We start from the raw sequence: 17,294 nt of genomic DNA on the forward strand, positions 1-17,294 counted from the left end.
GGCCTCCTCATTTCACTCTCCAAAGAGAGGACGACCAGCCTCCTTGGGCCTCCCTCGTATTTTTAGAAGTCCCTTTGGTGACTTTTCCTATTTATAAGTGAGTGATGATATCCGTCCAGGACTTCATCTGAATTGGAGCTTTTTGTGGGAAAGTATACACGAACAACCTCATTCAGGGCCTAAACCAATAAAATATTATTCAATATACCCTAAGCCTTCAAGAAATAGGACTCCAGGAAAATAACACAGTAATTCCAGTGTGTCCAATGTATTTGTCCCTGTTTCTCTCCTTGGAGCAGTACGGTGTGGTGGGCAAGAGTGCAGACTACATAGACTCTGTGCCTCTGTTTCCTCATCTGTAAAATGGGATGATAATGGTTCCTGTCTTATAAGGTTATAATGAGGATTAAGTGAGTTAATACATGTAGAGCTCTTCGAACAATGCCCAGCTCTTTAAATGGTCCACAGCCTTATATTAAACACTGAGTGACCAAAGAATGATTGATTCATTCAACAAATATTTTTGACGGCCAACTCTGAGCCAGTCACTGTGCTGGGTGTGGTAATACAACAGTGAACAAAATAAACCTGGCCCCAGCCCTGCAAGCGTTTACATTATGCCTGGGGAACACAGGCTGCCGTGATGGCCAAAGACCCCCAGCTGACAGGGTGGGGTCAGGGGAGGCTTCCTGGATGGAACTGGAGACTGTGCCAAGACCTCAGAGGCTGGTCATTTCTAGGCAAAGGGTGTGCCGAGTTCTGAAGTGCGAGATGGCATCACAGGGACAGAGGGGTTTGCTGTGGCTGTGGAGTGGGGGTCAGGGGGAGGTGAGAGAGAGCCTAGAGCGGAAAGCAAGGAGGCAGTCATCAGGGCTTCTTGGCCCTTTAAAGTGCAGCTCTGTCTCGGGGGGGGGGGGGGGGGAGCAGTCAGGTGGGAGGGGGAGTAAACACTGCATGCTAGATCTCTACTACTCTATTGACACTTCTCCCACATGGCCTTACACTGCAATCTTTTGCACAAATCACATTGTGAATTCCTTGAAGGCAGAAACAATGGGTCTTATATTTCTTTGAATCCTCCCTAGCCACCAGCAGCCTTCTTGGTAACTGGGCCCCCAACTAGCCATCTCTTAGCACCCCTTGCATAATCTGAATTCCAATGTCATTCCCCATCAGCTGCTGAGGACTCCAACACCCCACCTTGCTCTTGTCACGTGTACCCTGAGATTACAACCAAAGCTCTCCAGTGGTCTTTACCCAGGACAACTGCGCTTGACCTCCCATCCTCCTGGACTCCGGCTTGTGATCGCCCATCCTCCCAGAACACCTGCTCCTGACCTCCCATCCTCCCAGAACACCTGCTCCTGACCTCCCATCCTCCCAGAACACCTGCTCCTGATCTCCCATCCTCCCAAGACACCTGCACCTGACCTTCCATCCTCCTGAACACCTGATCCTGACCTCCTATCCTCCCAAGACACCTGTTCCTGATTTCCCATCTTCACTTCCTGCAGCAATTTTGTTCTCTTATCAGACCCTTCCTTCCACCCCAATTTGAGTGGCTTATCTAGCCCAACTGCTGTAATTTTTTACTCTCTAGACACAGTGCAGTAGAACAGCAATGGCTTTGGAGTCACCCAGATATGAACCTGAATCCTACCTCATAGATGTGAGGTCTAAAGCAAGATACTTAATCTTTCTCAACTTCATTTCTCTCATCTGTAAAATGGGGCTAATAACACTTACCTGCAGGGCTGCTGTTGGGAGGATTAAAGAATAGTTATATAACTAAGATGCTTGTCAATATCAGCATCCACATCCCTGCCAATAGATACACTGTGCATAGTTTCCAAGCGCCAAGCTCTCCATGTCCACACTTTCTTTTTGTGGTAACTGATTCAGTTCCCAGAAATCTTGTGAAATAGTCAACTAGGGTCAATGAAAGATAATTTCTTGGCACAAAGGGCTTCCTTTTCAAGACCATCCTGCATGCAAGTTATTCTTAGCTGCTGAGACATTCTTCAAACTTACCTGTAAGTAGTAATTCCAGACCTAGGAGACAGATCAGCAGTGATAACAAAAAGAGAACGAGTGATTCTGAAGTTGTTTTTCTCTAGAGTAACATGTGTACAGCATCCAGAACAATTAGACCCTGATTGCCAGGCCAAATTTCCATCAAGGCACTGATGAGTTATAAACCCCCGGAGCTTTGCTCAAGTCACTGATGGAAACAGCCGCAGCATCCAAGCCCTTTGATGGAATCACAACCTCATAATTAGTCTGAGTCCATTCATTATCATGGGCCTGGGTGTGCGCTTATGAGGGGAAAAGAGTGATGGACAAGGAAACAAATTAAAAAGTGTAAACTGAGAAAGGAAGAGGAACTAAAACCACTTAAAACTCACAAATATAATTACTGGATCTTCTTAACTACCGATGTTTGGGAAACCCAAACTGATTTCAGGGAGACTTAATGAATAGAGTCCCTGGTTGCAGGGCCACCTTAGGAAGAGCTATGAAGCAAATCGTGTCTGTCTTTCTGCCCTTTTCCCAACTCTCTCCTATTTCTATGTGCTCTTACTTGGGCACCTAAGAGTGAGGGCAAGAAGGAAGCATAACGGAATGGAAAGAAGAGAGGAGACTAACAATTCATGGAGCACCGTCTACAGTATGTGCCCGGGGCTCTGCCAGCTGCCTCCCACCCATCAGCACGGCGTCAGGAACGTGTCCCTTGGCAGCAGACAGACCTGGTTCGGAGTTGGCCCCTGGCTGACTTGGGCAAATGGCCTCAGTTTCCTTACATGTAAAATCACATTGAAGTTATTGGGAGCATGAAATAAGACAGTGTCTGTGAAGCCCCTGATATATAAAGGAGCTAGTCAACAGCCACTAAAGATCATTTCATTTTTCTCCATAAAAGGGTAAATTGGGTTATTATCCTCATTTTGTGGATAAAGACACTGGCAGTTGGGGACATGAAGTGGACCATGAGCTCCAGGAAGGTAAGGACCATGCCCACATTGGTCACTGCTACCCCAAGCACATATGCAGATAGGCCCTTGGAAGGCTTCAGCAAGTACCTGTGGTGGAGGGGGAATTCAAGTTTCACCCGCCCGGGTGCAAGGCCAGTGTCCTCTCCAGGGCCATGTTGCTGGCCCCTATCTCTGTGGGCAGATGTAGAGCAGTGGCTAAAAGCACAGGCATAAGGGCCAGACAGCCAGGGTTCAAGTCTCAAGTTATACAACTGCTTTGTGAGCCAACTATTTAAATATTTCTGGTACTCTTCGTGTCCCCCATCCCCCGATAGAGTCCCTTAGACTTTTTGATATTTCAGAGCATGCCAAGGGAGCTGAGGGAAAAGGATTATTTTGGGGCCAGAGCTATAAAGAACAGTCTCATCCCGGGAGGGCAGTATACTGGTGACAGAAAAGAAAAACCTCGGGGATAGAGTTAGGATGGTGTGTCTGGGGGTTGTTTTATTAGACAGGAACAGAAAGAACAAAAGAAGGAATTTAGGAGGAAGCTAATAATTATTGAGCAACTGTTGTACACTCATTATGCTTGGTCTTTTGTATGTGGTGTCTCATGTAATCCCCACAAAGGTTCTGTAAGGAAGATTCCCATTTTACAGATAAGAAAACCAAGGGTCAGAAAGGTTAAGCACCTTGGCCAGTTTAATCCATCACGTTATTTGGCAAAACAAAGCTTGTTTCTGGGTTGGTTTGTCTCCAAAGCCTGTGCTCTTTCCACAAGTACGCCTGCCTTGCTTTAAGATAAAAGAAAATAAAAAAAGATTTGTCAGGCTCTTAGGTTTATCAAAAAGTTTCATCTTCTATAGAGTATCCACTGGGAAGTGATTTATCTTTGTTTGGAAACAACACCCACACCCACACTTGGTTCTTTCTTCTCCTGACCTCTTTTTAATGCTCCACACCTATCAATGTAATGTGGAGCCTGCAGGTTGCGGTCCCTGCAATTTTATTCCATGGTCAGGCTGCAAATTTGTGGCTACTTTTAAAAATAATGATTTGTGCTCAACATGAGTTTTTGTAGCAGATGGATAAGCATATTCTTTCTATTTTAAAGTATAATATTGATTCTGTTTCTTATAACACAGGAGAGAAGTAAGTGAGAAGTCAGAGTGCTGGCTTAAAAATTGAACCCTGTAAACTTTACAGGCAATCTACAGTGAAGCTAAATCTAACAGCCGTGAAAGAAAAACTAGCACAATCACTTTACAGGGGTTTTCTGGGAAACTCTGGAATTCAAGTGTTCAAGTTCAGCTCGTGTCATAAAAGGGAAGTTTATGATGGTTTTTCAATAGAGGTGGAAGATGGAGAGAAGAACACTTGTATTAGTGAGCATCCTAAAGCCAAAAACCTCATGAGGAAAGCTTACTAAGTGTGAAAATTTTGTTCCCCTAAACCATATGGGGAACGAAATACCTCATTAACCCAGGCAGCCTTAGACACATTATGCATTAATTCATTCTTTCTTTCTTTCATGACTACAGCAAACCTTTACTGGATACCTTTCATAATGGCAAGCAGGACGTCCGGCACAGGCCATGCAAAGCTAACTAAAGCATGCGCCTCGCCCTCAAAAATCTCCCCCTCTGAGGAGTGAGACAAATATGTGAACAGTGACTAAGGCACAAATGCTATATCTGAGATTACATAAAAGCAAGAATAACTAATATTCATTGGGTGCTTATGATAATGCCATACTTGGTCTTAGGCACTTTCTATGTTATTAACCCCTTACTACTCATAACAGCTCTATGGAGTAAGTGCTGTTAACACCATTTCACAGATGAGGATAGACAAAGTAAAGGACTTGCTCAAAGCGAGACAATGACCTATGTAGAAAGGGCCATTAGAGCATATTGGAGGGATCACTAGCTCTGCCTGAGGGCAGACAAGATTCATGTGACCTGGATCTTCTGGATGGAGAAGTGGAACAAGGAAGCACGTTTTAGATGCAGGGAACAGTATGTGCCAAAGCAGGAAGGAGCTCTCGAGCATGGTGTATCTGGAGAGTGTGTGACGAGCGTAGGACTCATGACACATGGTCGTCAGAGGTGAGACAGATTGTGAGGGGCTTCCTGAGTCATGATAAGGAGTCTGAGCAATAAGGGACCAAACAAGGAATTTAAATAAGGGACTCAAGATAACTGTGCAGTTAACTTTGGCGGAGAGTGTACTACAGGGGGAAAGCTTTGAAGTAGGAAAATTAGTTAGGAGGCTAAACTAATAATCCGGATGAGAGGTGGTGGCTTGAGTGATTGGGAGGATGCCAGGAGGGGAATTTGAAAGACTTATGCACATGCACTTACATTTCTGCAATTATATTTCTTCCTACTAAGTAGAAAGTAACAAGAACCAATCCTTGGATTGGTAAGCACTGAAAAACTTGTCCAATTACTTTATTGAATGAATCTGGACTTGTGTTTATTTTTACCTAACAAATAGTAGTGCGTATTTTTTAAGGACCTTCTACAGTGCCTAGTGCATAGCAGATGCTCAAAATTATACACACACACATAAACACACAATATCAAACTGGCCTAATAATTTGGGAGCCATCCTGAACCTCAAAGCTAAAAGCTATTTATTTACTTGAACACAATTTTTACTAATGAAGGTAACATCCTAATTTAGTTGTACAGTAAGAGTTGATTGAGCTCTAGTTTAAGGAACATGAGAGTAAATCTCTCCCTGGCATAAAACATTACACCTCACCCTCTCATCATGTTTAATAAATTGCCTCTGCCATCCTCATTTATTGACAGGAAAATTGGGCAACAGAGAACCCAAGCCATTTATCCAAAGCCACACAGTAAGCTGATGTAGAAAAAGTAAAATATATGTCCATCCCGTGGCCCCCTCAAATGTTGCTGCTTCTTCCACTTTCAGAGGAAGTTAGAAAATTGTGGATAGAGAGGGAAAGCAAATTCTGCATAAAAGAAAACATTTTTAAAAAATACAAATGTGGCCTGATTTAATTTTCAATACATGTCTCCACCTTCGGCTTTGGAAAAAAGGTTAAAATGCAATTCTCCAAAACGAAGTTATTCGATAGAGGAATATTAACCTCTTCGCCCCTTGTACTTTGACTCGTTTTATCTCCTTTTCATTTTTGTTTGTGGGTCTATTCATTTTGGTGAGGCCAGGCACGTTGCTAGGTAACGGGCCCAGCGCGGGCCAGCATGTTAGTTTGCCCGGGTGGCAGCCTTCCCTAGCGCTAGCTGCCGGCAATGCAGTCTCTCACAAAAAGCATTTATCACTGAGCAGGCACAGTAATGGCCACTCAGTGGAGGGGAAATTGAGCTGACCCGAAGGCCAAAGCTGTTAGGGAGACTGGTGGGAAGGGTAAGAGGGTCACAACACCCTTTTCCCACCCACTTAGTGGGCAGTAAGCGGGAGAACAGCCCAGCCACTGTTTTCACTAACATATCCTGAGGCTCTGCACCTGAAATAAATGTTTGCTTGACATTAACGATAAAAAAAAAGAGGCAAAAAAATAAAATCGGTTTGTTCCAAGAACAATGAGCTGAACAATGAACAGTGTGATTTAAAGTTAGCCAAAGTTCCCTCCAGATTTGATTTTGGTAGTTATGCTGGAATGGAGATTTGCAGGGAAGGAAGGTTCTAAATAATTAGTATATTCTGACAGTGGCAATTCGGACATTTATTTATCTAGCTCCATGAATTTGAAAGTAGAGAAATCTAAATATAGGTGCTTTAAAATTTTTTTGCCTGTTAATGGCACCAATTTTACAAGTATCAAAAGCTGGTCGCCACCAAAGTGATATTATTTTGAAAATATCCTTTTCAGGTTTCTGTTTAATTATATAATGGCATTTTCCTTTAATATTTATTTATGCTTAGCTGGAGATAAAGTTTAAAATGCAAATGAGAATTTTTTAAAAATGTATTTAAATAATATTTTCACAATGTTAAGTAACAATACATATTTGGATGCAATGCTTTCCAATACAATGTTATAGATTTTACTGGAAACAGTCAGATTTCATTTCCTTTTTTTGGAATGATTTTACACGAATGAATACAGAACAAAGAAAAATATCATTGCAAAAATAAGAAATACATGAGTAACTCATGCAAGGATTAAAGTCATATAAACAATATGACAATACACAAAAATATTTTATATTAACAGTGTTTAGAAATCTTGGCAAGATTCCATTGTGGAAGAAAGAAGAAAAATTCCTTTCCTAGACCATTTATTTTTCACAATCAACTACAGGCCGTGTCATTTTGTATTAAAACTTGAAAAATTATATAAGGAGTTTTAAATGTCCTTGCATTAAAAAGTAAACACTACATATTATCCAGAATTTCCTTTTTAATTATCTTTATTATTAAACATTATGCAGTTCTAATATTCTACTTTACTGAATACAAACTCTTATTTTCCAAATGAGGAACATACAGCTGTCAGAATTACTCTCTGAATAATCGTGAAGATCAGATGAGATGTTAGCTGTGAAACACCAACCAGACACGAGACAACAATTTTATTATTGTGAAAAATAAAAATGTTTGGAGAAACTGAAAGGATGAGAGGTAGGTTTTCAACAAACACTCGATATTCTCTCATTTTTGATAGAATTAGGCTCTTGCCTCTGTGAGATGCCAAAGTTGCAAGCCTGTTAGGGCCAGGGTGGTCTTTTTGACCAGTTAGTCTCATTTTATACGCAGACAGGAGGAATTGCTGCAGCTTTCTTCAGAAATGGAACAGAGCTGAGAGCGCAGAAGGGCCCTTTTCTTCTCTCCAACTCCACTGCTTTCAAACAACAATATTTAACCAACAAAAGAAGAGACCAAGTCAATCTCAGTTTTAGTGATTCCCCTGAAAGCCATCAAATAAAAATGTGAACTTTAAAATTGATCAGGATTAATTTCACTGACACTGTATCATAACATATATCTCTTTAGAGACTCATTTGTTGGGCTGCAGATGCAAAGAAAGTAAGGAAAGAAATAAATCAGAATACAATAAGGCAATTAGACTTTTGCCATTGATAGAATACTAAAAATGTCTGATTTATCAAAGCACTAACAAACAGAAGCAAACACAAGACTTATATTTTCTTACAAAATACCTAGAGAGGAAGATTAAAATAATAACCAAGACCATGCGTATCAATAAATTTAATTTATAAATATTGCTCCATTGCCACATGATACTATTTCATCTGCTAATTTGAAGAGTACAACAGCAAGGGATGATTTATCAGCACAAGTGCCACTGTGACGTGTCACTGCTGTTCTCAACTCCATGGATATTGTGCGATCCAGATGAGAGAGTTCTAGTGAATCTGAAGTATAGTTGAATAAGTAAAGTTATTTAACCTTTACCTGCAGTCATAATCGTCAATCTGAAATTAATATATATTAATATATATTGATAGCATTTTTCTTCAACCACACTGGGATTGAGCGATCTCAGTAAGAAAGGTTACAATAAGAAAAATAGTTACCTGTGCAGGTCACTACCCTAACAGCTTATACACATTATCTCATTTAATCCTGACAACAGCTCTATAAAGTACATATTATTATCTCCATTTACAGATGAGAAAAGTGAGTCTGAGAGAGGTATGGCAAGTTGCTTTTAATAAATGCCAGAGTCAAGATTTGAACCTAGGCCTGTCTAGCTCCAAAATATGTGTTCATAATCACTATCATAGAGTTACTTCAAAACATGGGCTTGAAAATCTTGGGAATCAAAAGTCTTTCAAGACAACAGTGATGTTAATTACAGAAACTGTGTAATCTAACACGGGCTAATACACGAAATGTTAAATTTCGATCAAAGAATGTTAGCAGTGAAGGAACCACAGGAGCCATCAAAATTAAACCTTCATCTCTCAGATGAAGAAACTGAGATGACACAGCACATGATTTACCTAGAGGCAGATCTAAGATTATTAAATGGGCACACGACTGAGTGATTGTTCCACCAAATAAGTTGTTGTAAACCTGCCTCGAATAGCTAGTCTATTTAAAATATCATTCACTACACAACATTTGTATCTACACAAAAATGTCAAGGAAACAAATATGCTTCAAGACGAAGCAGAGCTGTACAAGCATACCTCAGAGATACTGCAGGTTCCATTCCAGACCACCACAAAAACGCAAATATTGCAATAAAAGGCGTCACGAGAATGTTTTGGTTTCCCAATGCATAAAAAGTTATGTATACACTATACTATAGTCTATTAAGTGTGCAATAGCATTATGTCTAAAAATTGTACACACCTTTATTTAAAAATACTTGATTGCTAAAGAATGCTAACAAATATCTGAGCCTTCAGCAAGTCTTTTTGCTGGTAGAGGGTCTTACCTCGATATTGATGATTGCTGGCCCAGCAGGGTGGTGGTTGCTGAAGGTTCGGGTGGCTGTGGCAATTTGTTAAAATAAGACAACAATGAAGTTTGCCTCATCATTTGACGCCTCTTTCCGTGAAAGATTCCTTTGTAGCGTGCGATGCTGTTTGATAGCATTTTACCCACGGTAGAACTTCTTTCAAAATTGGAGTCAATCCTCTCAAACCCTGCTGCTGATTTATCCACTAAGTTTATGTAACATTCTAAGTCTTTTGGTGTCTTTTCAACAATGTTCACAGCATCTTCACCAGGAGGAAATTCCATCTCAAGAGACCACTTTGTTTGTTCATCCATAAGAAGCAACTCTTCGTGCCTTCAAGTTTTATCATGAGATGGCAGCACTTCAGTCACATGTTCAGGCTCCACTTCTAATTCTAGTTCTCTTGCTATTTCCATCACATCTGCAGTTACTTCCTCCACTGAAGCATTGTTTGTTGTTTTTGTTTTTGTTTTGAGACAGAGTCTCACTCTGTCACCTCAGGTAGAGTGCAGTGCCATCATCGCAGCTCACTGCTACCTCAAACTCCTGGACTCTAGTGATCCTCCTGCCTCAGCCTTCTGAGTACCTGGGACGACAGGTGTGCACCACCATGCCTGGCTAATTTTTTTATTTTTAGTAGAGACGGGGTTTCACTCTTGCTCAGGCTGGCTTTGAACTCCTGAGCTTAAGCAATCCTCCCACCTCATCCTCCCAGAGTGCTAGGATTACAGGCTTGAACCACCACACCTGGCCTCCACTGAGTCTTGAACTCCTCGAAGTCATCTATGAGAGTTGGAATCAACTGCTTCCAAACTTCTGTTAATGTTGCTATTTTGACCTCCTCCCATGAATCACAAATGTTCTTAATGGCATCTAGAATAATGCATGAATCTTTTCTAGAAGGTTTTCAATTTACTTTGCCAGGACCAATCAGAGGAATCACAATCTGTGGCAGCTATAGTCTTACCGTGTACATCTCCATCAGAGCTCTTGGGTGACCAGGTGCATTGTCAATGAGCAGTAATGTTTTGAAAGGAATCTTTGTTTCTGAGCAGTAGGTCTCAATAGTAGGCTTAAAATATTCAGTAAACTATGCTATAAACAGATATGTTGTCATCCAGGCTTGGTCCTTCAGAATACAAGCAGAGTAGATTTAGCATAATCGTTAAGGTTCCTAGGATTTTTGGCATGGTAAATGAGCACTGGTTTCAACTTAAAGTCACAAGCTGTGCTGGCCCCTAACAAGAGAGTCAGCCTTTCCTTTGAAACCAGGCATTGCCTTCTCCTCTCTGGCTATGAAAGTCCTAGATGGCATCTTCTTTCAATAGAAGGCTATTTTGTCTCCATTGAAAATCTGTTGTTTAGTGTAGCCACCTTCATCAAGTATCTTAGCTAGATCTTCTGGATAACTTGCTGGAGCTTCTATAATAGCGCTTGCTGCTTAACCTTATGCTTTTATGTTATAGAGATGGCTTCTTTTCTTAAAACTCATAAACCAACCTCTGGCAGCTTCTGCAGCTTCCTCACCTCTCCCAGCTTCCTATAGAATAGAATCCTTGGTGGGTTTTTTGTTTGTTTGTTTGTTTTATTTCATCTTATTGTTATGGGGGATACAGAATTGCAGGTTACATACGTTGCCCATGTACCGCCTTTCCCCCCAGGTCAGAGCTCCAGGAGTTGTTTTGCTTAGGTTTTGGCCTAAGGGAATGTCATGGCTCATTTGATCTTCTATGCAGACCACTAAAACTTTCTCTTTATCAGCAATAGGGCTGTTTTGTGTGTTCACTGGAGTGGCACTTTTGATTTCCTTTAAGAACTGTTTCTTTGCATTCACAACTTGGCTAACTGGTGTAAGAGGACTAGCTTTTGGTCTACCTCAGCTTTTGAGGTGCCTTTCTCAGTAAACTTAAGCATTTCTAGCTTTTGATTTAAAGGGGGAGATGTGTGACTCTCCCTTTCACTTGAACATTTAGAGGCCATTGTAGGGTTATTACTCGGCCTAACTTCAATTGTGTCGTGTCTCAGGGAATAGGGAGGCCTGAGGAGAGGGGGAGAGATGGGAGAATGCCTGGTCGGTGGAGCAGTCAGAACACACCCAACATTTATGGATTAAGTTCTTCATCTTATATGGGCAAGGTTTGTAGCTCCCTAAAACAATTGTAATAGTAGCATCAAAGATCACTGATCACAGATCACCATAACTGATGTAATAGTAATGAAAAAGTTTGAAATATTGTGAGAATGACCAAACTGTGACACAGAGACATGAAGCAAGCACACACTGTTGGAAAAATGCCGCTGAAAGACTTCCTCAAGGCAGGTTGGCAAAAAACTTTAATTCATAAAAAACAGTATCTGTGAAGTGCAATAAAGCCAAGCGCAATAAAATGAGGTATGCCTGTATTGGAAATCAGGGGAAATTCACCTATTTCATTCCACACTGGCCTCCCACATGCCAGCCCCTGTGCCAGGCAGTGGGGCACAGAGATGAAGCGTTCTTAATCTAGGCTTTGCATGGTGATAAAGATAATCCAAATTGTTATGAATTTTAAGTTATTTGCTCAAAATTTAATTTTGAAGATATACAGAATGCCCAAGGTTAATCCAAATAATTTATATGCACACTAAAACCAGTGCTGACCCGAGAAGGCAGCACTCAGCCCCATAAAGCAAAGGTGACTGTGTCTGACTCATTCCCCTCTTGGAGGTGGGGAAGGAAGCAGAAATGCTCAGACCAAAGTGCCCATTCCAAAAAACAGTCTATCCAAGAAAATATTGAACCACTTTATGACTCTGTTCCTGAATAACCAATTAAGCAAAATTCCCTATAGACCTTTCCTAATCACATGAGGCAGGCATCAGAAAATTATGAAATCTATGATATTTGTATATAAAAAGAAAGTGAAGTAATTCAACAAATCTATAAGAGTTGGAAAGAGAACTTATTATTCTATGAATATTTAATATGTATAACCATAAACAGTGAAATTTCCTGGTGAGCAAATCTAGAGAATTTCAGGGTTTTGCCCAAGGTCACCCAGCTTGATAGGGGCAGAGTCCCTAGGACCAAAAGCTCTTGACCTCAGTTCTATGCTTTTTCTGCTACTTCTGATTACTTGGAAAAATGTCAGTGCATGGCACACTCATGAGAAAGGTAGGGAAGGAGTGGAAAATGGGCACACTTGTTTGATTATACCTACCTGCAAAGTTGGGATAAAGTCTACTGTACAATTTCAGTCTGATTTTGATAACAAGGTTACACATTTCTAATTTCAAAGTTACTTTGAACATGTTAACAAAAATGTTTTTATTATATCCATACAATGAAGCATACTGTCGTAATACCCATTTACATGAACCTATTAGCTTGTAAATGTGAGACATAAACTGTTCAGTGTACTGTCCCTAATATCTAAAATTTTACTGCACACAGGGTAGAATGTCCAAAATTTGTCATTAGCATGATAGGTTGCTCATTGTAAATGTCCTCAAACTTTCAAATGACTCTGCCATACCTGATCGGTCATGGAAAGTCAAAAGAAGAAAAAATAAGGACTGGAAATATTATGATATTTTGAAAGGGTCAGTTTCTTTGGGATTTGACTGTATTATAAATTTCTCAGGATGGAGATTTTCTTCATTTGGCACATTTGCCAGCTGCAAACTATTACAGGACTGTAGATAAACTAGCAATAAGGAAATTCCAAGCACGTGGATGCAAACTGACACATAGTCAGAAATTCAATAAAATATTTGTTGAATAAATGAATGAATAGTTCTTATTTTCTTTGATCACTTTCCAAATGATATCAGGCAAATTGTATTTACAAAGTTACGCTATCATTTTAAACATGTAAACTTCAAGAGCTTTCCTGAGGAGAGTAAGTTCTCAGTTTCCATTTAGTGCTTTCTCAAGTCTACTTCAAAATATAAAAACACTCTGTTACAACAGCGTAAGTATTACTATTATATGAACGTGTTCTGTCACACTGCGTTCTTTCCATAGGACACCACTTTCTTTATACTACTTGAAGAAGAAAATTTTTCCCTTAACGGAAGCAAACTAGAATTTAAAGCAGAGTTAGAAATAGTTCCATGTTTTAGAAGAGCCTAATTTTTTCATAGAATGAAATAGGATTATTCTACGCACTCTTTTTTTCTTTTTTTTTTTTTTTTTTTTTTTTACTTTTTTTTTTTTTGAGACAGAGTCTCGCTCTGTTGCCTGGGCTAGAGTGAGTGCCGTGGCGTCAGCCTAGCTCACAGCAACCTCAAACTCCTGAGCTCAAGCGATCCTCCTGCCTCAGCCTCCCGAGTAGCTGGGACTACAGGCATGCGCCACCATGCCCGGCTAATTTTTTCTATATATATTTTTAGCTGTCCATATAATTTCTTTCTATTTTTAGTAGAGATGGGGTCTCGCTCTTGCTCAGGCTGGTCTCGAACTCCTGAGCTCAAACGATCCGCCCACCTCGGCCTCCCAGAGTGCTAGGATTACACGCGTGAGCCACCGCGCCCGGCCCTACACACTCTTAAAATACCAACTCTTAGGACACCAATTACAGTCACTCACTGCAAAATGACCCTTTGGTCAACAATAGACCACATATACGACCATGGTCCCATAAGATGTTGATGGAGCTGCCCTATACAGGGCTACCATTTTTTATCTTTTATATCATATTTTACTGTACCTTTTCTATGGTTAGATATGTTCAGATACACAAATACTTACATTGTGTGAAATTGCCTCCAGTATTCAGCACAGTAACATGCAGTACAGGTGTTAGCCTGGGAGCAATAGGCTGTACCACATGACCTAGGTGTGTAGCAGGCTGTACCATCTAGGTTTGTGTAAGTACAACCTATGATGTCCCACAATGACATAATAACCAAGGATGCATTTTTTATAACATAAGCAATGCATGACTGCACTTTTTCTATCTTCACTGCAGATGTGAAATAGAGATTTAAGTAATTTAATTTTTATAAATCTGGTAGAGAAATAGTCATCAACATTTGTTGTACTTGGATACGGCAGCCCTAGGTCAACAGTTCAGCTCAACAAACATTTATTGAGTAACAATTATGTCCCACGGTAAATTTGAAAATGAATAAAACATAGTAGCTGACCTCAGAAACAAACTCTATACCATTCCGATGAAAATAAAATGGATATGACCACCCATATTATAAGACTTAGTGAGACAACAGTATACCAAGGGGTGGGGTGGATAGCAGGAATTGTCCACCCCACGTGCAAGCACCATCTGTAGAGAATTTAAGAACCTAACCAAACCTTGGTCTACTTCTTATTATCATCATGCACTAGCAATTCTGAACTCTACTGGGTTGAATAGTGCCCTCCTGAAAATTCATGTCCTACTCTGGAAATAGGGTCATTGCAGAGGTAATTAGTTAAAATGGGGTCTTAATCCTATGGAACAGGGAGGGCCCTTAATTCAGTGGCTGCTGTCTTTATTTTCTTAATGGTGTCTTATTTCTCCAAATGAAGAAGAAGAAAAGAGACAGAGATAGACACAAACAAGGAGAGGATACCTTGTGACACCAGGGGCAGAGACTGGAACGATGTACCTACAAGCCAAGGAATGCCAAAGATCGCCAGCAACCACCTGAAGCTAGGAGAGAGGCACCGAACACACTCTCCCTTGGTGCCTCCTGAAGAAACCAACCCTGCTAACACCTCTATTTCAAACTTCTAGCCTCCAGAACTATGAGACAATGGAATTTCTGTTGTTTTTTAAGCCACCCAGTGTGTTGTACTTTGTTAAGGCAGCCCAGGGAAATGAATACAGTGACCATTCCCAACATCCCGCCTTCTTGGTATGCCACTGGTATTAATAATATAATGGAATCATTATTGAAGTATGTATTGTGGCTTATAGTTAGCAGACTAATAGTCTGGAAGTAGACAGACATGTAAACGTGCACGTCAATACAGTGTGGTAAGTGCTGTAAGGAAGGTGTGCACAGGTGTCTGTGGACCACAGAGAAGGTGGAGATTCAGGTAAAGCTTGCAGAGCTCTGCAGAGAGTATGTTCAGGTAAAAGCAGATGCATCCACTTTGGCTAGAACAAATAGATCACTGCGTGAAGGGGAAGAAAAGAGTAGAAAGAAAGGCAAGGCTCCACTCACTGAAGGCCTTTAGAAAATGAACGTTTATGTGGAGCTTTAGACCTTTGGTCTACTGTGGACCAGTAGAATCGGCGTTGCTGGAAGCTTGTTAGAAACACAGACAGTACTCTGGGAAACACTGCTATCGTCCTTTGCTACCCCAGGTGTTGTCCTGGGACCACCAGCAGCAGAAGCTTGTTAGAAACCCAGCCCCACTGCAGACCCACTGACTCGGAATCCGCATTCCAACAGAATGCCCAGGTGATTTGTTTACACACTGAGTTGAGAAGCACTGTTGCAGGGAAGTTAGGCTTCTGCTGAGCCATAAAGAGAGGGAGTAAGTGGGTGAGAAGACAGCTGAGGTTGGGGAAGGAGGTGACACACCAGGGTCTGAGGGAGCGGCATGAGCAAAGACACTGAGGCATGACACAGAAGCCAAGGTTTACCGAGCCAGGCACCGTGCTGCATGCTCCCTACGCACTCATCTTCTGGTCTCCATGGTCACCCTGTTTGTATCCCGACAGACACACGGGCTGGGGAGGTGTGTAGCCAGCCCAGTGTTGCCCAGGGAGTAACTGCTGGAGGTGGAGTGGGGATGTGAACCCAGCTAGCACTCCCCAGTGTCCTTCCAATGCCCTAAGCCCGCATGCTTTTGCATAGTAAACTCTCTCTTCATGGAATATCCTTCTGTATCTGTTGAAATCTCATTTGTTCTTCTAGACCCAGCTCAAAAGTCACCTCCTCTGTGACCTCCCTCCCCCATCATTCATTGCACACTCTGCACTCCTTGAGTCTCCCTAACATCTCTTATACCACAATGATGGAATTTGTCACGGTCCGCCTTGTTTGATGCTTGTCTCTTCCCTCCTTATCCCCAGGTAGAGCATGATGTTTGGGGGAGCAGAGGTATTAATTAATCTCAGTCTCCCCAATGTCTAGTTTTATGTTTAATGTCTAATAAATATGAACATGGATTTATTAAAGATGGATGTGAGTGTCAACTCTGGCTGCATTTCCTTACTGGCCATGTGACCTTGAGCACATTCCTTAGCCCTTTGAGCTCCAGTGTTGTCACCTACAAAATGGTGATAATGGAACCTAAGCATAAGGGCGTGGTGAAGATGAGAAGCAAGGAGGGATGTAAAGATGCAAAGCACAGTGCGGGGCACAGGTAAGTGCACGATAAATACCTTTTAAAGGAACAGAATAAATGAGTACAGTGGCCTGGTATAAAAGCAAACAGCAACAATAAAAACTACCACTTATTGAGTAAGTAGTGCCAAGCACTATTTTGAGTAGACTATACACATTACCTCCTCATTCTTCAATTACCACCCGTTGTTATCATTATCATCATTTTCTTTGCATAAGTAATGAAACTGAGGCCTCTCTATAGGTCAAGCAGTTTTCCCAAGGTTAAAGGGAGAGCCAGATTGGAACTCTGATCCAACTGAGTCCAAAATGTAAACTTCCAGGAAAAACTAAAAGGCAAACCATTAAGTACCTTCCTATCCGTGTAGCAGCCCATCCAAATATCATACCACTATGCTTTTAACCTCCAGAGAGAGAACTGCTTTATCACATTTGCACCAAAACCTTAAAAAAAAAATCTGAGCACTTTTAAAATTACATTCCTTAATACTAGGAAAATACAGCTGTCAGCAGTCACGTGATGGGATCTGGCTGCTCTTCATGAAATACAAGCTGTGTTAATGGGAGGTGTGTTAAAGCTGCTTGTGGCTGTACAGCACCGTGTGTATCAC

The sequence above is a fragment of the Eulemur rufifrons genome, chromosome 8, assembly GCF_041146395.1.
Source record: "Eulemur rufifrons isolate Redbay chromosome 8, OSU_ERuf_1, whole genome shotgun sequence".
Lineage (NCBI taxonomy): Eukaryota > Metazoa > Chordata > Mammalia > Primates > Lemuridae > Eulemur > Eulemur rufifrons.